At 45.5% G+C, this 23,454-nt stretch overlaps 1 pseudogene; it reads right to left on the bottom strand.

The window, feature by feature from the left end:
• Positions 1 to 5,631: 5,631 nt before the first annotated feature.
• Positions 5,632 to 23,454, bottom strand: part of LOC134372782 (large ribosomal subunit protein uL13-like) — a 45,093-nt pseudogene continuing 27,270 nt past the window's right edge.

The raw sequence follows: 23,454 nt of genomic DNA, 5'->3' as shown, positions 1-23,454 counted from the left end.
AATGTATTTGCATATTTCTTTTGGGTTTCTAGAAAAATAGGTATGTTTTCCTGGATTTGAAGCTATTAAAATGGACTTTTTTATTGCTTTTCCCCAGTATTCAATTCTATAGCAGTTCATTATTGTAACAAATGACAATTATCTGATCGAATCATTAATACAGCAATTGCTTCAATTAAATTCAATTCAGTAAGCATCTTCTATATGCCAGGTACGATGCCAGATACTGTAAGGAATTATAAAGGTGAACAAGTGTGATCCCTTGTCTCAGGAAACTTAAAATTTAGTGTACATTCTTATATGTTTAATGTGTAAATCATTTGTTTACACAGGTGAAACAGATAGCTGTATGTGTATGTAAAATAAAGGTATTTTTATTTGGAAAAGACCCTTTCTCTTTCATCAGAGGAATTTTTGCTTCTATTTAGATTCCTTCCTTTATAGCTTACAGCTGCAATCAGTTCAAAACGCTGTAATCAAAAAGTGTAATCACTTTTAAGACATAGCTCTTATTGGAATCTAAGTAATTAGCAGCTCTTAAACAGCTCTTGTTGGAATATGACACTGCCAATGTGATCAGATAGGGTGGTGCTGCCCTGTGCCTGTACTGCAGTCTTTCTGCATAATTGCTGCTGTGATGTTCACAGCCTCCCTACCTCTATTTTACACATTCCAGTTTTTAAAAAAGCCCCTTGCCTTTCTTTGTCTACATTGCAGCAGTGTGACTGCCTCTCTCCACTTAAGGAGGGACTTAGACATGTCTCAAATCTTGCTGTAGGGAGTCCTTTGATCACTTGAGCTAACTTCTTTCCCACTGGAGAGGCAGTTGCTAGACAGAGCCTGGGATTTGACTAGCCTCTTTCCCATGAGTTGACTTGTGTGATGAATTGGTTTGGCATCATCTTCATCTCAGGAAGGTGCCAAGGCACGGTGTGAAGTGACCGTTCCCCGACACTGTTGGTGCACATTTATTTAGATGCTCCTTCTGAGTGCACTGTATTGAGACTCAGAATACGGGAAGCTTTTATGGATTGTTGTACTGCGGCATGAGCACTCTCCTCCACCACCTTTGGCTGGCACACCTGGGTTTCTCTGCTTGCCTTCCCAACCCTTGTGCAGGACCTGCTTCTCAACCGTTTTCCTCACCATCCAGTTTCCTGAGATTCCTCAAAAAATTATCCAGACCTCTTGTCTTCCTATGGAGCCCCTGACCTTTGCTTCCCAATTCAGTGTCAGACAAGGAAGGGGACAAAGGATAGAAGGGAACTGTATGAGATCATTCACTGTATAGACATTTTCCTTATGCATCCTCATTTCATAACAGCTTATGAAGCTCAAAAAGTGCTAACACATATTAGTCGGATGAGCACTAACATTCTCCTGTCTCAAGGCAGTTTTTCACTTATCATCAAATCAACCAACATTTACTAGGTACTATGTACCTCCTGAGGGTTAGGGACACAATAAAGCATAAAACCCAGTCTCTACCCCTGAGAAGTTCACAGATGAGTTTTATAAGTGCTGTAATAAAGATGTGGGAACACATCAGAAGATCAATTAGTTTAGGTAAAGGGTGGGAACTCAGGAAAAGATAGGCAAAGAGAGATTTAAACTAGACCTGGAAGGTTGGCCAACAGGGGAGGCCTCTCTATTTATCTTTAAAAATGGGCCTAGAGCAGAGAATCTGTTGCCCTTTGATGTTGGGAAATCCTTTATTGCTCTAATCTGAATCCTTTACACTGCATTTTACCCCATATTTCCTCTTCATTTCAACTTCAGTTGAAATAGCAAAAATGTTTGCCTAATACCCTAGTGCTCAGAAGCCTTTAACAAGTCATACCTAATCACTAGCCAAACAAAGAAAAAAACTATTTTCCTCCCCCACCCCACTGAAACCCTGTAGCTAGACTTTTTCAGCTGCTGCCCTTGGAACAGTTTCTGATGGATTCCTCTCTACTATGGCCCTCCCTAGAAGGGTCAGGGGAGGCAGGCAATCAGCCAGTGGGGGGGCAGGGGGGAAAAGGGGGGCCTGCCCCAGATAATTACATTTGGCCCAGTCGGCATGGTCAGCATTTTTCATTGTATCTTCACTGAAGACAGAATTTTTTAAGTTGAATAACATACAGAAGAGAGAAATAACATGCAGTGTCTCACATACCCCATTACCAGACTTCACTAGCCTGTGGGTGCCAAGAAAATCATATTGATGTCCAGACCTAAGTTTCATTAACTCTGAGCCCCTACTGAAGGTCTATGGAACTTACTACTCGTCCCCTCCCCTTGCCAATTCTTCCTCAGTTATTTCTGGAAGCCCCTTAAGTTTCTCCCACTATGTTCTTCCACTTCAGCCTCCCCCATTGATGGTCTGCTGTTCACACACCCCCTAAAACAGGGTATGGCATCAGTGTCTGTGTCCTCTGTAAGAACATTGGCCTCATAGTGGTCACTCTTGTTGCCCTCCTGGGAACAATATTCTCTCCCTTCTCTCCTGGGGTCACTGTAAGCTTGCAAGTTGCCAAAGTAGAGGGTGGGATGGGGCAATGGGGACCTTCTCACTAATTAGTTGTACTTTATTATCTGTGTCCCAAAGCAAATCTGCTTATATCTTTAGTCGTTCAAAGTCTTACATGATAACTCCTCTTCCATTTATCACCCTAACTCTTCCCTCACTGGGGCTGGAAATGAACCCTCAAGCCAAGATGGAAGATGACGGCTCATCAATTCCTTCCATTACCCTTATCTTTCTCTCCAGGGAGCTCTGCGCCCAAACAAAACCATACAAATAAAACTCAAAACCCTCCTACTTCAATACAAAATAGCAAAACTGTGTCAACTGATGCAAGTAGTTACTAATATTTTGGGGGTGTGGTTGGGTGTGGTGGTGGTCTGTAAACTCTATTCCATAATTCATAAAATCCAGGACTACTGGGCATTTCTCTTATAACTTGAAAATGAGGTCAAAACTACCTATTCCACTCTTAAAGGCACCTCTTGTTTCCATAAGAGATATAATGCATGAAAGCTCCCATCTCATGGGCAATCTGTGAGAATGCCATCACAGGATAAATTAGCAACGGTTGTGGTCCAAAATTTAGCAGTGTTTTGTCAAACAGAATTCTTGCTCTACAAGAATTTTCTCTGAAGACTCTAAGAAACATCCACCGCCGTCCCCCCAAAACAAACAAGACAATTTCAATCCAGATAATGCAAAAGACAGATAGAAGTGGGATTGCTGTGAAAGGAGAGCTCAGGGTGTGGCACTAAGTGGCACTAAAGATGGCAATTGAATTCAGGCTCTGCCACTTACCAGCTGGGATCCTGAGAAAGTCCCTTCACCTTTTCAAGACATTTATCATTTCTAAAATGGAGTGATGATAATGTCTGCCCTTTTCCCCAGGGTTATGAGAAGTGCTTTGCAAGCTATAAGGCGTTATTCTCTAGAGGGAAGCTGGAAGAAATCACAGCAGCTCAACCACATCCATGAGGCTTTCTCTAGGCTGATGGAGTCTTTTCCGCAAGTGGCTCTGCCCACACATCATGTCTCCAGCACAACTGTGAGGCCCAGAACTGACAGAATCCATCCTGACATACTTCCTTGTCTTAAGACACAGTGGAAACAATCCAGTCTGGTGATGCCAGGCCTAGACCCAGAGGGGAGAAGAATGACTATGTAATAAATATGTGTGTGCTCACTGACACTGAGCATCGAAGTCCCCTTCCACCTTCAGAGCCCACCTCTCCTGAACCACTTTCATCTCAGAATCATTGCTGTGCTCTCCCCAATAATACCATCCTTCACGTCAAGAGCATCGGTGACGTAACATATCTTAAAAGAATATTTCACTATTATCTTTGGGATTCTTTCCAAGCTACAGACATTCTTTCTTCAAGTTTTGATGCTGGCACTTTCTTGATCTTACCAGAAAGATCCTGCATGTGCAAAAAGTGACAAACACCAGATTGCTTAAACCAGGACAAGCAGAGTCCCTGCCTATACCCAAAGCTCACTCAACATTGGCACAAAAATTTATTATCATAAAAAAAGGAGTGCCATTTGAGTCATATCCTTGCATAGTCCAGCCTGTGCCACTAAATGGTTGTAAATTTGGCCTTTAAAAATGTCTTGTGGCATGACTGGCCTCCACCAAAGGCCCAACCCAACCCCAGCAGCAAGGGCAGCTCTAATTCTACGCACCCCTCCCCTGCCTCCCAAACTTTTGGCCACATTCGTGGAGGGCTATATGAAGCTCTCAATATTCGATGATGATTGGCCTTTAAAAAAAAAAGATTGGCCTTAGATTTATTTTGATAGGCTCTTGTCCCATTATCTGCCATTTCCCACTCAGAACCTTGTCCTTTTTGTTGTTTCTGTGTATTTGTCCCTGTAGATCTTGCGGACTATTGCTCACCCCTTCACGTCACCTTTGCTGGCCCCTTTCTTTGTGGTCTTGCAACAGCCCCCCTGAGGTGAAGGTCTTGGCCCAGGGAGGATGGGAGCCACGATTCCCCTCATTTCCCCCAAGCTGGCCATGCAAGCTCCTGCACTCTCCCCTTGCATCCCTCACCTCCCAGGCGATGAGGGAAGACTTATCCTCCTCCTCCCTGACGTCCATTCCCAACTCTCATTCCCGCAGTGAGTCCCACCCCGCGATGCAAGGCGAACACCTCAGCCCTGGGAGCATCCTGGAACAGCCTGGGAAAGGGAACGGCTGGCGAGGACATCCCCCACAGCAGCACCGTGCTCCTCGAGAACGTGGGTCAGGGTGGGCGACCCTGGTGGAGGGCCTGCCTCTCAGTTGACTGGAAAATGGGACTCCAGCAATGCACCAGGGCGACCTCCAAAACGATGGGACCTGCCCAAGGCCTGGACAAGTCAGCAATTGATTTTTCACCTTCTTCAGATGGTGAAAGAAACTGTAGAAACTGGATTTTCTGGTCTGAGCACTCATATATTCTAAGTTCAAAACCAAAGTGTTAACCCTGAACATATTAAAAACCACTGAGTTGTGAGCTTTCAAAGGGTGAATGGTATGATATGTGAATCACACCTCAATAAGGCTGTTACAAAACAAAATAGAAGTGTTTCATTGCCACTGTTATGTGTTTAAAAATCCCTCTTTCAGCATTAGCTTTAGCCAAAGAGGGTGTGTGGGAGGGAAAACACATAGGATCCCTATTAAAAGACCACAAAACATCACTTCCATGCAATACACAATTTCTAGAACAAAGACGAAGCCTCAATAAACATCAAATGATAATATGCGACAAAGGCAGGTAAAGGCTGAGGTAGAATATTGGCATAATGTTCTTCAAAGAATAATATTATGTGTCCAGTATTTAGCCAGCATAATAATGTGTTGCTATTGTTTTCTCATGGTGGGAGATGTGAAATTATGAAGAGAGGGTTTCCGGATCAAAACAGGAAGGAAAGGTACCTGGCCACTAGGAAGAATCTTCATCGATTGCACAATAAACAAATAAAAACACAGGCACCTCTTCTCTACCCAGTATTCTAAGTTTTCATTGATAAATCACTATGCCTTACAAGGATCTATGAATTTTGCAATACGTTAATTTAATTTTATTTTTTTAAATTAATTAATTTTTTTATGAGGAATAAAGAGTATTGGGCTCACACCAGGAGTCGGTGGGTCTTGAGGACCTCTGTGTATTTGTCAGTTTTCTTCTCCACGTTCTTTTTGGCCTGGTTCCGTAGCCTCATGAGCTGTTTTTTCTTTCGGTAATGGATCTTGGCCTTTTCCTTCCTCTTCTCCTCCAGGGTAGCTGTCACTGCCTGGTACTTCCAGCCAATCTCATGAGCCAGGCATCCCAGGCAGGCGAACTTTCTTGTAGGCTTCAGCCACACAACCTTGAGGGCAGCAGGAACCACCATTCACTTTTTTTCGTCATAGAGTGATGGGATCCCATCAAACACTTTGAGGCAGTCCAAGGCAGACTGGCCTTGCTCTGTCTTGTGGGGCAGCATGCACTTGTTTCTGTAGAAATTGCCCTAAATGTTGATGCCCTCACAGTGCAGGAACCACCTTCTGGCCCAGCAGTACCTGCTTGGCCACGATGGCAGCCAGGTGGCCGAGGAGATGGCCTTGGCCATCGAGTACCAGGACCTGCCCCTCTGCCACCTTCGGCAGCCACCTGGGAAAGCACAATATGTTAACTTTAAATTAATTTATTTATATAGACAGGAGTTCCACGAAAAATATTTTCCTGGGCCTGGCATACCTTAAAGGTGGCCTTTGATGACCACTGCTTGGCCAATGGCGCCATGGGGATTTCTGAGATGTTAGACTATGAAAAAACTCACATCTTAGACTTGATGAAACACAATAATTTAGTGGCTTAAAAAAGACAGAAATTTCTTTCTTTCTCACTTGAGGTACTCATTCCAAGTTGGCAAGAGGCTCTGCTCCACCTGATCATTCAGGAATCCAGGTTCTTTGCACCTTCTTCTGTCATCCCCCAGGGAATCTTTCTCACTGGCATGGCAAATCTGGGTCTCTGGCAAGTTCATGCTCTGGTTCAAGGAAAGGGGAAAGAGAGACAATGAGGGACACTACTTAATGATAAAAGGACTGATCCATCAAGAAGACATAAAAATCATAAATATGTACACACCCAATGTTGGAGCAGCCAGATTTATAAAACAAACTCTATTAGACCTAAAGAAGGAAATAGACACTAATACCATAATAGCAGGGGACCTGAACACCCCACTGTCAATATTAGACAGATCATCTAGGCAAAGAATCAGTAGAGAAACACAAGATCTAAACAATACTCTAGACCAATTGGAATTGGCAGATATCTACAGAACATTCCATCCAACAACCTCAGAATATTCATTCTTCTCATCAGCACATGGATCATTCTCCAGGATAGATCACATATTAGGTCACAAATCAAGTCTCAACAAATTCAAAAACTTGGAATTATCCTATGTATTTTCTCAGACCACAATGGATTAAAACTAGAAATTAATAACAAACGAAACTCTGGAAACTATACAAACACATGGAAATTAAACAGCATTCTACTTAATGACATATGGGTCCAAGAAGAAATCAAGCAGGAAATCAAAAAATTTATTGAAACTAATGAAAATAATGATACATCATACCAAAACCTGTGGGATACTGCAAAAGCAGTATTAAGGGGGAAATTTATTGCATTAAATGCTCACCTCAGAAGAATGAAAAGATGGCAAGTGAACAACCTAACACTTCACCTTAAAGAACTAGAAAAACAAGAACAATCCAAACCTAAAGTTAGCAGACGGAAAGAAATCATTAAGATCAGAGCAGAACTGAATGAAATTGAAACCAAAAAAACATTTCAAAAGATCAATGAATCCAAAAGTTGGTTTTTTGAAAAGATAAATAAAATTGACAAACCATTAGCATGGCTAACAAAAAAAAGAAGAGAGAAGACTCAAATAACAAAAATTAGAAATGAAAAAGGCGATATTACAACTGATTCATCTGAAATACAAGGAATCATTTGAAACTACTATAAACAACTATACGCCAACAAATTTGAAAATCTGGAGGAAATGGATAAATTTCTGGACACACACAAGCTCCCAAAACTGAACCATGAAGACACAGAAAATTTGAACAGACCAATAACAATAAAGGAGATTGAAGTTGTTATCAGAAGGCTCCCAACAAAGAAAAGCCCAGGACCAGATGGATTCACAGCAGAACTTTACCAAACATTCAAAGAGGAATTGACATCGATTCTTTACAAACTATTCCAAAAGATTGAAACAGACGCAAATCTCCCAAACTCATTCTATGAAGCAAACATCATCCTGATACCAAAACCAGGTAAAGATATAACCAAAAAAGAAAACTACAGGCCGATATCCTTGATGAATATAGATGCAAAAATCCTCACTAAAATACTAGCAAACAGAATACAGCAACACATATGTAAAATTATTCACCACGATCAAGTGGGATTCATCCCAGGGATGCAAGGTTGGTTCAACATACGCAAATCAATAAATGTGATATACCATATCAATAAACTCAAACACAAGGACCATATGATCATCTCTATAGATGCTGAAAAAGCATTTGATAAAGTTCAGCACTCATTCATGACAAAGACCCTCTACAAGTTAGGTATAGAGGGAAAGTATCTCAACATAATTAAAGCCATATATGACAAACCCACTGCCAATATCATCCTGAATGGGGAAAAGCTGAAAGCTTTTCCTTTAAGAACAGGAACTAGACAAGGATGCCCACTCTCACCACTCCTATTCAACATAGTGTTGGAAGTACTAGCCAGAGCCATCAGAGAAGAGAAGGAAATAAAGGGCATCCAGATTGGAAAAGATGAAGTCAAACTGTCCCTGTTTGCAGATGACATGATCCTATATATCGAACAGCCTAAAACCTCTACAAAAAACCTGTTGGAATTGATAAATGATTTCAGCACAGTAGCAGGATACAAAATCAACACACAAAAATCAGTAGCATTTCTTTTCTCCAATAGTGAACATGCAGAACGAGAAATCAAGAAAACCTGCCCATTTACAATAGCCACCAAAAAAATAAAATACTTAGGTATTGAGTTAACCAAGGAGGTGAAAAATCTCTATAATGAGAACTACAAACCACTGCTGAGAGAAATTAAAGAGGATACAAGAAGATGGAAAGATATCCCATGCTCTTGGACTGGAAGAATCAACATAGTGAAAATGTCTATACTACCCAAAGTGATATACAAATTCAATGCAATCCCCATCAAAATTCCAAAGACATTTTTCTCCGAAATGGAAAGAACTATCCAGACATTTACATGGAATAATAAAAGACCATGCATAGCCAAAGCAATGCTGAGCAAAAAAAATAAAACTGGAGGCATAACACTACCTGACTTTAAGCTATACTACAAAGCTATAATAACCAAAACAGTATGGTACTGGCATAAAAACAGACACACTGATCAATGGAATAGAATAGAGAACCCAGAAATCAACCCACACACTTACTGCCATCTGATCTTTGACAAAGGCACCAAGCCTATTCACTGGGGAAGGGACTGCCTCTTCAGCAAATGGTGCTGGGATAACTGGATATCCATATGCAGGAGAATGAAACTAGATCCATACCTCTCACCATATACTAAAATCAACTCAAAATGGATTAAGGATTTAAATATACACCCCGAAACAATAAAACTTCTTAAAGAAAACATAGGAGAAACACTTCAGGAAATAGGACTGGACATAGACTTCATGAATACGACCCCAAAAGCACGGGCAACGAAAGGAAAAATAAACAAATGGGATTATATCAAACTAAAAAGCTTCTGCACAGCAAAAGAAACAATTAACAGAGTTAAAAGACAACAACAGAGTGGGAGAAAATATTTGCAAAATATACATCTGACAAAGGATTAATATCCAGAATATATAAGGAACTCAAACAACTTTACAAGAAAAAAACAAGCAACCCAATTAAAAAATGGGCAAAAGAGCTAAGTAGGCATTTCTCTAAGGAAGATATCCAAATGGCCAACAGACATATGAAAAAATGCTCAACATCACTCAGCATCCGGGAAATGCAAATCAAAACCACACTGAGATACCATCTAACCCCAGTTAGGATGGCTAAAATCCAAAAGACTCTGAACGATAAATGCTGGCGAGGTTGCGGAGAAAAAGGAACTCTCATACATTGTTGGTGGGACTGCAAAATGGTGCAGCCTCTATGGAAAATGGTATGGAGGTTCCTCAAACAATTGCAGATAGATCTACCATACGACCCAGCTATCCCACTGTTGGGAATATACCCAGAGGAATGGAAATCATCAAGTCGAAGGTATACCTGTTTCCCAATGTTTATCGCAGCACTCTTTACAATAGCCAAGAGTTGGAACCAGCCCAAATGCCCATCATCGGATGAGTGGATACGGAAAATGTGGTACATCTACACAATGGAATACTACTCAGCTATAAAAACGAATGAAATACTGCCATTTGCAACAACATGGATGGACCTTGAGAGAATTATATTAAGTGAAACAAGTCAGGCACAGAAAGAGAAATACCACATGTTCTCACTTACTGGTGGGAGCTAAAAATTAATAAATAATTCACACACACACACACACAAAAAAATCTGGCGGGGGAAGAAGATATAACAACCACAGTTACTTGAAGTTGATACGACAAGCAAACAGAGGGGACATTGGTGGGGGGGCGGGGGGGAGAGAGGAGGGAGGGAGGTTTTGGTGATGGGCAACAATAATCAGCCACAACGTATATCGACAAAATAAAATTTAAAAAATAAAAAATAAAAAAAATAAAAAAATTTTTAAAAAAAAGGAAAGGGGAAAGAGTGTAGGTGAGGTGCGCCCACTATCTTAAGGCCTAGGTGTGGTCATCTCTTCTGCTCATATAATGCGAACTTAGTCACATGGTCACACCTAACTGCAAGGAAGGCTGGGAAATGCTATCCCCAGCTGGACAGCTGTAGACCCAAACACAAATATAGTACTATGAAAGAAGGGGAGGACAAATCTTGGTGAAAGTCTCACAGTCTCCACTTTAGGGACTCATTTGAATGAACTATCTAGTTGCTAGTTTGTCCTAGAGACACCTAAGAGAGTTTTTGTGACCTAGAGGTTGATTTGGACAATCATGGCACAGGCTTTGTACTGCCACTGAGCGAAGTCTTTCCTACCCTGTTAGCTCTTTGATCAATTTAAGAGTGAGCTTCTCTTTGGTATAAAGACAGTGGTAGCTATCTATTATTGTTTGTCATCCTTTCACCTGTCTTCTGATAGTTGCACCCTCATTTTTCTCTTGGGAATCTCCATTTTCCTATCCTTGATGATCTGCAGGCAGAATTGACGCCACTCCCAGACCCAGAGGTGATCATGGGACCACAGCCTGGACAATTTCACATTCTCTGGCCATGGTGTTTTGCTCAGTGATGGACCCATGATCAAATCAGAGCCAATAAAGAGCAGTGAGACTTTTGCTGGGACTTCAGAAAGAAAAGCAGGTCATGGTTTTTTCCTCCACAAGTCTCAAACCTGGGAAGAGACAGGACTGGACAACTGGAAGTCATCTTACCCCCACAAAAAGACCATATGGAGAGAACAGAATCAGGAGATAAAGATAAAGCCAAGTCTGGTGATATTGTTTGAGTCCCTGGTCAAGCTTGGCCTGAACCAGTACTATGCCAAATCCCTGGTCTTCTCAGTTACGTGAGACAGCATCCCCACCCTCTTTTAAGTCATTTAGAGGTGAATTTTCTGTCACTTAGTGAAACTAAGAGAGCACTAACTAATACAAGGGCCGCATAGACTTGGCCTTTTTTTTACATGGAGTGCAAATTCCCTTGGGATATGTGTGGCCCAGCTCTGTCTTGGATCTCCTTAGCTGCCTAGTCACTGAATGCGGACGGCTACTTGCCAGTAGTTCTCAGCCAGGAGTAATTTTGCCCCTCAGGAGACATTTGGAAATGTCTGGAGACAGTTTTGATTGTCACAGGGGAGGTGAGAAGGGGAAGAATGTGCTACTGGCGTCTTGTGGATAGAGGCCAGGGATAGTCCTAAACATCCTACAATGTCTAAGGCAGCTCCTACAACAAAGAATTACCCAGCCCAAAATATCATTAATCCCTCGTGTCTTAGTCTGTTTGTCTGCTATAACAAAGTAAACTGGGTAATTTATAAACAACAGTCCCAGAGGCTGGGGAGTTCAAGATCAAGGTGCCAGCAGATTCAGTGTCTGTTGATGGCTCATTCCTTCTAGATGGCGCCTTCTATATGTCTTCACGTGACAGAAGGAGCCAACAAGCTCCCTTGGGCCTCTTTTATAAGGGCTTTAATACCATTCAGGGAAGTCAAGAGCAACGGGTGGCCTGGTGACAAAGAGATTTTATTTAGGGCCTAGCATCTGAAACCCTTATGGAGAGAGGTTTAGAGAGTGTTAATAGCCCTCTGTCCTACAGCCTGTGAAAAAACCAGGCTTGTTTAAGTCCTGAAATGGCACTGTCATTGTCAACAGGATAAATGCTTTGTGCTAAAATAATACAGAGAATCAGGGTCTCTACTCCCTGAGGCCTCTGTGTTGGGGAAGGCAGGCTTTTCCAGAGGCTCTGACTGTGGAATGCCCCTGGGATCCTCTGCATGTCTCCCAGGCTCTCCTCCCTACTTGCATTCCAGCCCTGGCCTCTGCTCCTCAGGTCCTTGCTAGGAGCTGGCTCTGAGGTTAAGGGTCTGAAACTCTGGACCCTCCACAGCCCCAGCTCCTGCCACGTCCTCCTGTCTTCTCTCAAGGGGCACCCTTCTTTATAGAGCCTGACTCCAGAAAAAGAGCACAGCTAGTCCCACACATAATACAAGAACAATGAGAGAGGGGAGACTCAGAAGCAGCCAATTTGTTTTTTCAATAAGTAATAAGACATTTTTATAGGACTGATCAGATCACAACTCCATCACCCCTTGGGAATTTTTTGATTGAGCAGAACTGTCCCCTGCAGTGCTCTCTCCTGTCCTAGCCCAGACCCCTCACCCACTTAGTAGACTTTGCCCAAAGCTTTAAAACAAACAAACAAACAAACAAACAAACAAAAAACAGCTTTTGTTCCTGGGCTAAGCTATATCCTCTCGGGAAAGCTTCCTTCAGCCTCAAGCCTCGCCCCCCTCCCGGGGTGAAGTCAGGCCAAGAGACTGAAGGCTTCGGAGGGTGTGGGTGTTTTACATGGGAACAAGGAGTCCTTTTTTTGTGTTCTTTGTGTCATTTCCAGACAGATAGGAAGAAAAAAATAGTAAACATTCTTCAATTCTGAACAGAAGCTGAGAAGGAATTTTCTTCAGAACCTCCCTGGGGGTCAAGACTCTGCCATTGGGGATGGTGGGCAGGAGATAGAAAGCCCAACTTCCCTTGAAAAAGCTCTAGTTTAGTGAAACCAATCCATTGAATGTGTCATGTAATCAAAATGCAACTCAATTTTTTTTGCCTCTCACTGTCCATTTGAACTACTCTCCAAGAGAAGCATTTTCCCTTCCGCTGGATGAAAGCTCAGCTAGCCCCGCACCTCTTCTGGTCATGCTTAGGTATGCTCATTTTATGTGCTCAAATCCATTCTCGATTGAAAGCATCCAGTCAGAGATATTACATGACACTTTCATCTGTCTTCAAAAATAAATCTTCTTCCTTCTGCCCCAGTTAAGGTCTGCACCTGGGGGCTGCTGCTCTCCCCAACTCGCTGGTTGCTTTCAGGATCTGAGTGGTGGTGGTGGTGGAGCAGTGGGGATGCAGGGAAAAGAAGTAAGGGAGTAGGGACTAGGGCCATTCTTACGTGACCGCATGGTTGCCAGCTCTCTGGGCCTGGCAGATGGTGAGAGCTCTTCCCTTGAGGATTCCCATCTCCGAGGTTCTCTTCTGAAGCTCCCTGATCTGCCCTTCGTTCCAGGTAACCACTTAGGACTCCATCTTCAGTTCCCAGGAATATAACATCCCCCACCACTTCTTTCTGCTAAAATCCCTTGGTCCTTCTAGGAGGCTCTACAAGACTTAAAACAGACCCTGCAGTGGCTCTTCCCCACCATGATCCACACCTGACCCACATCTGGTCCATGGGAAGCACTCACACAGCCCCTGCCCCAATCCCAATGCAGCCCCTACTCCTAGCACAAGCCCAGGGGGCACACAGTTCTGAATGGCTCCATAGGAGTCCCCATCTCTATGTTTAAGAGAAGGTGGGAGGGCCCCAACCCCCTTGAGGGTGGAGCTTACAGCATAGCTTTGCCCTTTCTGGAGGTTTCTATTTCCAACCACCCACATCCTCCACTCTCTGACCCTTTTTATATTCTGAATAGACCAAGAGCCCCAAGTGCTTTGCAACTGGTTCTCCATCATTTCCTTTGCAAATACTGCATGTGGGGGTCTGTCTCATGCTCAGTTTGCTATCTGATATTGTGGTAGCCTCCCTCCAAGATGGCCCCCAATGATCATGACTTCCCGCTCTTCACATCATTGTGTAGTCTCCTCGCATCCTGAGGAGGGCTGACCCTTGTAACCACTTGCTATTGCAGAAATGATATCATGCAACTTCTGAGACTAGGTCATTGTTGTGGGTTGAATTGTGTTCCCCAGAAAGCTATGTTGAAGCCCTAACCCCCAGTACCTGTGAATGTGACCTTATTTGAAAATAGAGTCTTTGCAGATATAATCAAGGGTCATACTGGATTAGAGTGGGTCTTACATCCAATGACTGGTATCCTTATAAGGAGAGAGACACGTAGGAGACGGACACGGGGAGAAGGCCATACTAAGATAAAGGCAGAGATTGGAGTTATGCAGCCACAAGCCAAGGAGCACCTGGGGCCACCAGAAGCCAGAAGAAGCAAGGAAGATTCTCTCCTAGATTCTTTGAAGGGAGTGTGACCCTTCTGACATCTTGATTTCAGACTTCTGGACTCTAGAACTGTGAGAGAGTAAATTTCTTTTGTTTTAAGTCACCTTGTTTGTGGTACTTTGTTACAGCAACATTAGAAATCTAATACAGTCATAAGAGACATTGTGACTCCTCCTTTCTCTCTCTTGAATCACTCATTCTGGGGAAGCCAGCTGCCATGTCATGAGTTTACTCAAGCACACCTGTGAAGATGTTTGCATGGCAAGGACCTGAGGCCTCCTGTCAACAGCGAGCACCAACTTGCCAGCATGTGAGTGAGCCAACTTAGGAGCAGATTCTATAGTATTAGTCAAGCCTTCAGATGACTACATCCCTAGTTGACATTTTGACTGCAACCTCATGAGAAACCCTGAGCCAGAATACCCAGTTAAGCCATTCCCAGCTCTTGACCAACAGAAACTGTGAGGTAATAAATGTTTACTATTGTTTTAAGCTACTGTACTAAGTTTTGAGGTAATCTGTTAATGCAGCAATAGATAATTAATACTGATATCAATCATACTGGGCCCTCAGTATACCATGAAACAGGAAGAGTTCCATCGTATAATCCTTGGAATGGTTAGGGGCCCTGATGCCATCCTCTCTGGGGATGTTTCCAGTGATGGGCTCCATAGCCGTTTGTAGCAAGGTGCACCACTTGTTATTCACCGATGAGCACCTTCCATGTGTCAAATGCTGTGTTAGGGGCTGGGGCCATAGATGTGAACAGAAACAGATGTAAGAGGGACTGCACTCATTTTTGCAGAGGTGGGAAGAGAGGCACGGAGAGGAGAAGACTTCAGTGGTGTGATTTTGAAGAGGCACAAAGAGAATAAAACGCAAGGGGCCACAAGAACAGTGGAGATAGAGCTGGAACTAGGATCCAGACCCTACTTCTGGACTTGAATTTGTGCTTCCTGGATTACACCGAGGCTGGTTCACGGTACCAGGGTGTCTGCAGATCCTGGAGGCATGGACTTGAATCCCTCTGGGACACTGTTCTTTGGACAATAGTGTCTCTATGGAAGGGTGGGGCCCAAAGTCCTGAGATCTTGTTTCTGCTTTGCCATCTCGGCTTAATAACTCCCCTTAGAGATCCTTTGAACCACAACACATCAGCAGCCCTGTCTGAAGCATCACAAGACTCAAGGTGAGAAGGCTGGCCCATTGAATCCACCTGCATCTGAATCCTAGCCCTTCTTAATGGTGGTATTTTCTGAAGATGTTGGATCACAATTTGCCACCTACTAAAATCTACCAGGCTGGCCCTCCCAAGGACAGATTGCACATCTTGCAAATAAGAATAGCCACCATTTCTTGAACCTCTACTCAGCAGCAAATGATTTCTCTAATCTTCATAACATCCTCTCAAGGTAAGGGGTCATGATCTAAACTCGGCAGTTCAGGAAAGTGAGATCAGGAACTAGCCCCAGGTCACACAGCTAGTGATTGTGAGGGACAGAGCTGGGACTCCTACCCAGGCCTGTCTAACCCTCCTGTCTGCCTACCCCTCACTACCACAGAGGGCAACGCAGAGGCACTCAGTCTGGGAATTCATGCCAGTGCCCCAGGAAGAGGGATTTTCTCCAGCCTGGAGGGCTAAGCTAACTGCGCGTGGGGTAGGGTAGGTAGATGCTGGATGCAATGAGGTTGAATAGAGTGCTGATTAAAGAGAATGTGGCCTGGGGCTGGTTGGTTAGCTCACTTGGTTAGAGCATGGTGTTGGTAACACCAAGGTCAAGGGTTTGAATCCTCCCATGATGACAAGCTGCCAAAAAAAAAAAAAAAAGAGGGAGAGAGAGAATAGGGTCTGATGTTAGATTTCCCAGGTTCAAAACCTAGCCTCCCCTTAGGTACCAAGTCTCAGATTCCCCATCTGAAAATTGGGGATGAGAGCATGAGCTTGTTGGAAAGATTAAATGAGATGATACACGTGAAATTCATGCCAAAAGCAAACAGCCCATTATGTTTTTCTGCTCTTAACATTATTATTGACATTCCTCTTCCTCCCTGGCCACTAGACTTGTATCAGGCCAATATTTGAAAAGGGACAAATTTAAGCAAAACTGTATAGCTGGAGATTGGTGGCAGGGAAATCTGTGGCTGGAAGATGGTTTCCTGATGATCTTTTGGGTTTCTTTTCCAGCTCTAAGACAGCTCTCTGTGTAAGGTGATGAGTGTGATTAATTGCAATCTACTCTCCACTTAATGAGGGAAGCTGGATGTCATCCTTTGGCTGCCATCCAGGCTGGTGCAGTTACCTATTGTGTCCACAGGATGTCGCTATCAATCACATGTTGACTAATGCAGCCAAACCAGGATACTCAAGGACATGGAACTTTTATTACCAGGCTCCCATTCAAGACAGAGATGTTGCCAGGGGGGCTGAGCATTCATCAGCAACACCCTTTGAAACCCTTCTTTCCACCACACACTGTGTGACTAGAAGGGGGTGGGTGGGAAGGAATGACTGGCCAAGGTGACCAAGATGGTTGGGCACAGAGCTGGAAAAGTACCTGGGTCTCTGGCCTCCCAATTAAGTGCACCAACCCCACACCTGTTCTGTATGTAAGAAGCTTGGCGAGGACAGAAGCTCTTGTTTGTAAATCTCTAGGGACAGCCACTTCAGGGAGTGTGTGTGATTTGAAGATGAGGTCAGGGTGACTAAAGGCCCTCTGCTCCCTTCCCTTGAATCCCAGGCTCTGCTGGGTGGTAGGCCAGCTCTCCAGGCTCCCTAGACTGCCTTACTGATGGCTGCTATTTTAATGGCAGGTACGATGGAATTAGCAACTTTCGTTATTAAATTTGCAAGGGCTCTGGAAAGCCACTCCCATTTGGAGAATGACTGGGCCTGTTCCTACTTCTGAATAGAGGGGTCTCTATGGCTCTAGGAGAGCCAGTCTTCCAGGGGGCCTGAACTGTGTATAACATGGGGGAAGAGAAGAATCCACCAGCTAATACTAATTTCTTGATTCAGAAACATTATCAGGAGCCCACGTCCTGAAAATGTGAGACTCCGCATTAAGCACCAGAGATATAAGAAGGGAAGGTCCACATGCTATGGCATGGCTGTTGCCTTCTGTGCCTCAGTTGCCTCATCAGCACCATGGGAAGGGTGTAATGAAGGGTGAGATTGCATCTGTGATGGGCACATACATAGCAGATGCTCAGGAAGTGCCAATTCCCATCACCATCCTACTTTCCTCAGAGCCTTCTGGAAGGGGCCGGCATAGCCCAGAACAAAGGCACCGCTTTCCTTTCATGGATGATGAGGAGCTTCTGTGATTTCTTTCCCCTCACTCTTCTTTTCCCAAGATGTTGCTCATAATAACATCAGCAGTGGACAGAGGCTCCAAATCCACGTGAACAGGGCTGACGTGCCTCAGTTGTCCTCTGGAGGTCAGCATCACCTGCAGAGGCAAACAACGCAGTGGAAAGCTCAGCCTTTCCTCCTGAGGGTGAAGGGCCTCCGGAGGGAGGGAGAGGGCCTGGGGGCACCGTACACTTGGACAGACGGAGGTGATGAGCTCAGGCCCGAGGATGCAGCCTTCACTGCTGCCATTCATCAGGGGAAGGCTTCCTGGAGCAGGTGGGACCTCTTCCCCAAGGTCAAGTTGTTGAAATGACAGGAGGGAGAGAAAGGAAGGTCCAGGAGTGTGCAATGTTGCGGGTAGGGACAAGGACAGGAAGAAGTACAATTGTTGGAGTGAGCAGGACTGAAGACATGTTGGGACCTAAAACCACATGAGCTGTAGGCAAACTTTAAAAGGAAACAGTGTTTTCCTTGGCATGCTTTCCTCTGAGGTGCCTCTTTTCCCATGGTTCTTTGATATTTTGGACCTTTATTATGGGGCAAGATGACATTATTTACATGAATGTAAAGTTGTTTTCCAGCCAGCCTGAAGCTACAAACTTGCAGACCCTGGGAAACCAAGGAAGGCATCAATAAAGCTATGCTGATCCCACCCCTCCAGCAGGACCTGAGCTAACAGCAAGGACAGGAGCAGAAAGCAGACCGAGTCTTGGCGAGACTTTGCATCTTAGTCCTTACATGAAGCCATCATGGCTCACATCCCCTTCTCTCCTGCTTTTCATTTCCCATGTTCCATTCCCTCAGCGCCTTCTTTAAAAACACCTTAGTAAATCTGATTTTTGGAGATGGCTTTAGTCTGGTCTTCTCCTTCAGGTTTACTGGAGAGGTGGGTTAGCCTGACCTCTCTCCTCAAGTCACTGGTATTCCTGAATAAAAGCTGACTTCCATTTTCACGGACATTTGACTTTTGAGTGGTTTGCTTTTGAAAGTGGGCAGGCAGCCGGAACTGTGTGCCTGGTAACACAATCAGTCTGGAATTGCTTTATTTTTATTGCTTTTCAAAATCATGTAAATAATCAATGTTCACTGAAAAAAAATAGAAAACACAGATAAGCAAAGACAACAAAAATCATCTGTTAACGTCTTGGCAAATATCCTTTTTCTATGCTTAGAAACATAGAAAATACTTTTGTTTCACTAACAAAGTGTTTTCTTACTGTACTCAGCTTTATAACCTGCTTTTTTTAAAAAATGGAACAATATACTAGGACATCTTTTCAGGCCAACAGATAAATGCACTTCATTTCCATCAGTGTTTTTGGCTCTGTGGTGTTCTTGTCTGGTGGCTGGTAATTTAACCCATCTTTCTGCCTCCCTCTACTTGGCAGCAAAACTGACCTGGGCACATATACCTGGGCTTGGGGCTGGGGAAGGTTGGCACTAGCAAGGCACAGTGCTGTTCCAGAATAGGGATCCAACAGACACGTGGGATGTCCTTGGCCACTTGTACCTTGGAGCCAGAGAACGGGGAGGGAAGATGAACAGAGGACAAAGCCCCGTGGAAGGGAGGGTGCAGGCAGATGCCCAGGGGCTTGCAACCCAGGGGGCTGGGGCAGTGGATGCTCCGTCCTGTCAGTAGAGCACCATGGTTAGGGTTCTGGAGTCAGATACAATTCTGGCTCAGTCACCTATCACCTGGGACATTTGAACAAATGACTGAGCCTCAGATTATCATCTGTGAAACTAATAATAGCTACTAATCACATTGATGTAAGTGTAAGGATTAAATGAGAGAATCTATAAGCTATAAAAAATTCTGCATGGCAGCTGCCTTTAATATTATTATTATTACTGGTGTTGTTGTCATTTTTGTGGCTGTTTTCCAGGTACTGCAGAGCGCTATGCCCTTCCTCATCATACACATCCCTCTTCCTGTACTTCTGATTTCTCTCACTATCCCGCTTCCACCCTTCCTCTTTCCTTCTCCCCGGCTGGAGCCTTGGCTCCTTGAGCCGCAGCAGGAGGAGGGAGGGAAGGGAGAAGCTGCAGCCGCCACAGCCTCAGGCCACATGAGGGCAGTAAGCCTCTCTGGAATGTGGGCCTGCCTTCCTGTCCCACCTCCCAGGAGGAAGGAAACCAGCCCTCACCTGGGCCCAGGTGGAGAGGTGCTGCTGAGAGGGGTCCCGTGGTCCTCAGGCTGAGCTGGCCAAGCCCTGGCAGCCAGACTGGGTGATTGTCATGATCGGTCCCCTGCAGGCAGGGTGGCCTGTCAGGCCTTGCTGGCCTGGAATGGGGCTAGGACTGCTCAAGAGGGAGTCAGAGAATCTGAAGAAGGATGGGGGAGGGGCAGATGCGAGGGTCTGTCCTCCACCAGGAGCCCTCACTGCTGCAGGCACCTGGAGAGGTGGCCCCGCCTAGCCCAGGGGCAGCCCAGGGAAATTGTCCAGCTCACCCTTGTCTTTGGGAGAACCCGGGAAAGAATTGAGGGAAGTGGGAGCTGGTACAGGACAATGGGTAAGCCCACAGGCTCTGAAGACTGACTGAACCTGGCTTCCAGTCCTGGCTCTAGCACTTACCAGCTGTGTGACCTGGATCGAGTCACTTAACCCCTCTGAGACTCCATTTCCCCAACTGTACATAGTAGTGGTACCTACCTCATAGAGTTTGTGAAAATTAAGATAATAGACGTAGAGCCCTTGGCACATTTTTCAATCAGTGAGAGCTAGAGTTATTTTTATCATTATCAGGTAAGGGCCTGGAGAGCTGGCAGACAGCTGTGTATAGAAAATGAATGTGTTTCCCCAAGTTCATAGCTATGGCTGGGTTTTCTTTGCAGAGCCAGGTGGGGTGTGTGTGGCTGGGGACCTAGAGAAGAAGGATTGGGGCAGGGGGGTGGAGGATAATCCTAATGGAGAACAGGGAGGGTGACTTACAGGCCTGGCTGCTTGGAAATGAGGTCAAGTCTCTGGCCACCTTCCTGATTAAGAAGTGGTGTTGTATTTGTCCACACCACCCTCGAAGAGGCCTGTTCCTCCCTGACGTGCAGGGCAGGGGCCTCAAGCTGGATACTAAGACCTGAGGCAGTGGTGCCTGTACCTGTGTTTGCACAGGGGGAGGAAGGAGGGTTGAGATCAGCTGGGAGGATCCATTGGTCTGGGAAATAAGTGGAGAGGGGTCACAGAGGACTGCCACCTGGCTGCCAGTGGCCTCTCCAGCAAGCAGTGGAAGAGGGCTGGGATGGGGGAGAAGGGGGCTCAGTGACCTTGAGCAGCTGAAGGCCTGCTGGTCATCCTGGGTCCATCTGCAGGGAAGCAGGTGCCCTGTTGGCCTCCCTGGCTGCATTCAGGCATCCCCGGCCCTGGACCAGGTCTCCCTCCAGCCAGGCCTGCTAATGAGGAGCAGCTCCTCCAAGGGCAGAGGGGCTGTGTGCCTGGCAGCTGGACTGGGCGTGGGAGTGCGAGTGGGAATGTGTCTGCCCATGTTCTTTTAACTTCTCCGGAAAGGTCACCAAGGGGTTTCCATTATGAGTGGTCCTGAGCCAGTACGATTTTCTCACACAATTTAATCTACTCCTTGGATAGCTTCCAACGTGCGAGGCACTGACAATCACTGGGCTTCGCAATCGATTTCCTGGAAGCAGCGGCCCGGCCAACAGCCGCGTGACGGTTTTGTGCTGGGGGACTTGTTGGGCTGAGGCTGAATGGGTGTAGGAGCCCTAAGCCACCCTCCCACACCATAGCAGGGCTGCCAAGGGTAGGGTGCATGTGCTTTTGCCCGCCAGCTCCACCCCAAGGGATCAACGGCTGGAGAACTCACATGTGTGCACAAAGAAGCACAGGCAAGTGTGCTTGTTGCAGAATTGTTTGTATGGTAAAAATTGGAGATGCTTATCTGTCCATCAGGAACAGCTGCTGCATTCTGGATGTGGAATTGTGCAGAGGCACCACTTACCACAAAAACCTTTGACCATGCTCCCCATGGGCAAGGGGGACACCGAGTGAGGGCTGGAGTGGAAGGGAAGTGGTTGAATCAACTGTGCTACATCCACACATGGAATATTATGCAGAAGTTAAAAAAAAAAAAAAGAAACAAGAATGCTTTATATAAGTTGACATGAGAAAATGTCCAGGATACTGCTATGGGGGAAAGCTGCAGAGCAATACGGTCAGCATGATCCCATTTACTTAAAATCAAAGCAAAACGACTATCCTGACATCACACGCATTGGGAGTGGGTGTATATTATTTATATAAATGCCCAGAAAAAGTTTGGGACAACACACAGCAAACTGCTGATATGGGTTAATGCTGGAGAAGGCAGTGATATTGGTCAGAAATGGGAACAAAAGAGACTTTTCACTTTCTTCACCTCTATGTTTGCATTCCCCACCCCCTCACCCCACCCCCATGGAGGACAATAAAACCTTGTGTAAAAAAAAAGAGAGAGAAAGAAAAAGAAAATGCCCTTTTTTCTGTGCTTGTTGCCTACCTCCCTCATCCACCAGAAACTTCTCAAAATTTCTTTTCTTCAGCATACTTCTGGGGAGAGTAGCTCCCCAAGGAGAAATCCTGGATAGGAGAGCCGGACATTACCTGGGCCCACATCAAAGTGCTCCTGCCACACTGGAGGGGCCAATCGCATCCCAGCACCCATCCTGGACTTCTGATCCGAGTCCGGTGCTGTCAGAGCCATGTTGTCCTGCAGATACTGTAGAGGCAGCCTGGGGGGTGAGAAGCCCCTCATTGTTACCTGCAGCAGGGCACATGTGTGGGAAGGGGCCCCACAGGGCTGAGGGGGCTGGAGGCGGGTAGCTATGTCAAAGAAAGCTTCTTTTTCTAGCCATTCCCCCTCCACGGATCCCTCCATCCTAGGGGATCGTGGACAGAAGGAAAGAACAGCTCTGCCTCCTACCTCTGCACCTGGTATAGACCCCACTGTGGTGCTGGTGGAGCTTTCAGCCAGCAGGACTAGGCAACAGCCACCACTCTGGCCTTTGGATCAAAGCCATTTTGCTTACAAGCAGTCAGGGCTCGACTGCAGTCCCCAGTGCCAAGCTGGGGTCCCTCAAACTCTCTGTCTGGCTTGGCACTGCCCGCCTAGGGTAGGGCTGTGGCCCTCCTGGCCTCTGCTCTGAGGGAGGAGCCCTTCTGTCCTGGAGGCCTGTGTGGCTGCCAGGGCCAGCGTCCGATGCCTGAGAGCCTTTGCTTCCTCCTTCCTTGTTCTAGAAGGAAGAACAGGGACTGGGGGCAGGACACATGGATGACACGCCTATTCTGTGCCAGAAGCCCAGCTGGGTTCTTGACACGTCAGCTCATTCATGGCTTTAACCATGCCACCCTATAGATAAGGCTCACAGACATGGTGTGAGGTGGGAGGTGATGTGACCATATGGCCAGCAAATACGGAGCTGAGATCTGTACCCAGACCCTTCCATTTCCAAGGGCCACTCACTCCCTCTACATGCAGAGCAGCCTCACTGCTCAGCAGGCTTCACAGAGGGTGTGTTCCCCTCAGTCCTGGAGAGCAGAGAACCTAGTGATGGAAGGGGTGCTGGCAAGGCCTAATCCGGGCAAGGGAAGCTGCTATGGATTGATCGAACTGTGCTCCCAAAGTTCACATATTAGAAGCTTAATTCCCACTCTAACTGCTGAGGGTGGGAAATTCTACTATGGTAGCTGAAAGGTGGGGCCCTGAAGA

The sequence above is a fragment of the Cynocephalus volans genome, chromosome 3, assembly GCF_027409185.1.
Source record: "Cynocephalus volans isolate mCynVol1 chromosome 3, mCynVol1.pri, whole genome shotgun sequence".
Lineage (NCBI taxonomy): Eukaryota > Metazoa > Chordata > Mammalia > Dermoptera > Cynocephalidae > Cynocephalus > Cynocephalus volans.
This window is presented reverse-complemented; position numbering and strand designations above follow the sequence as displayed.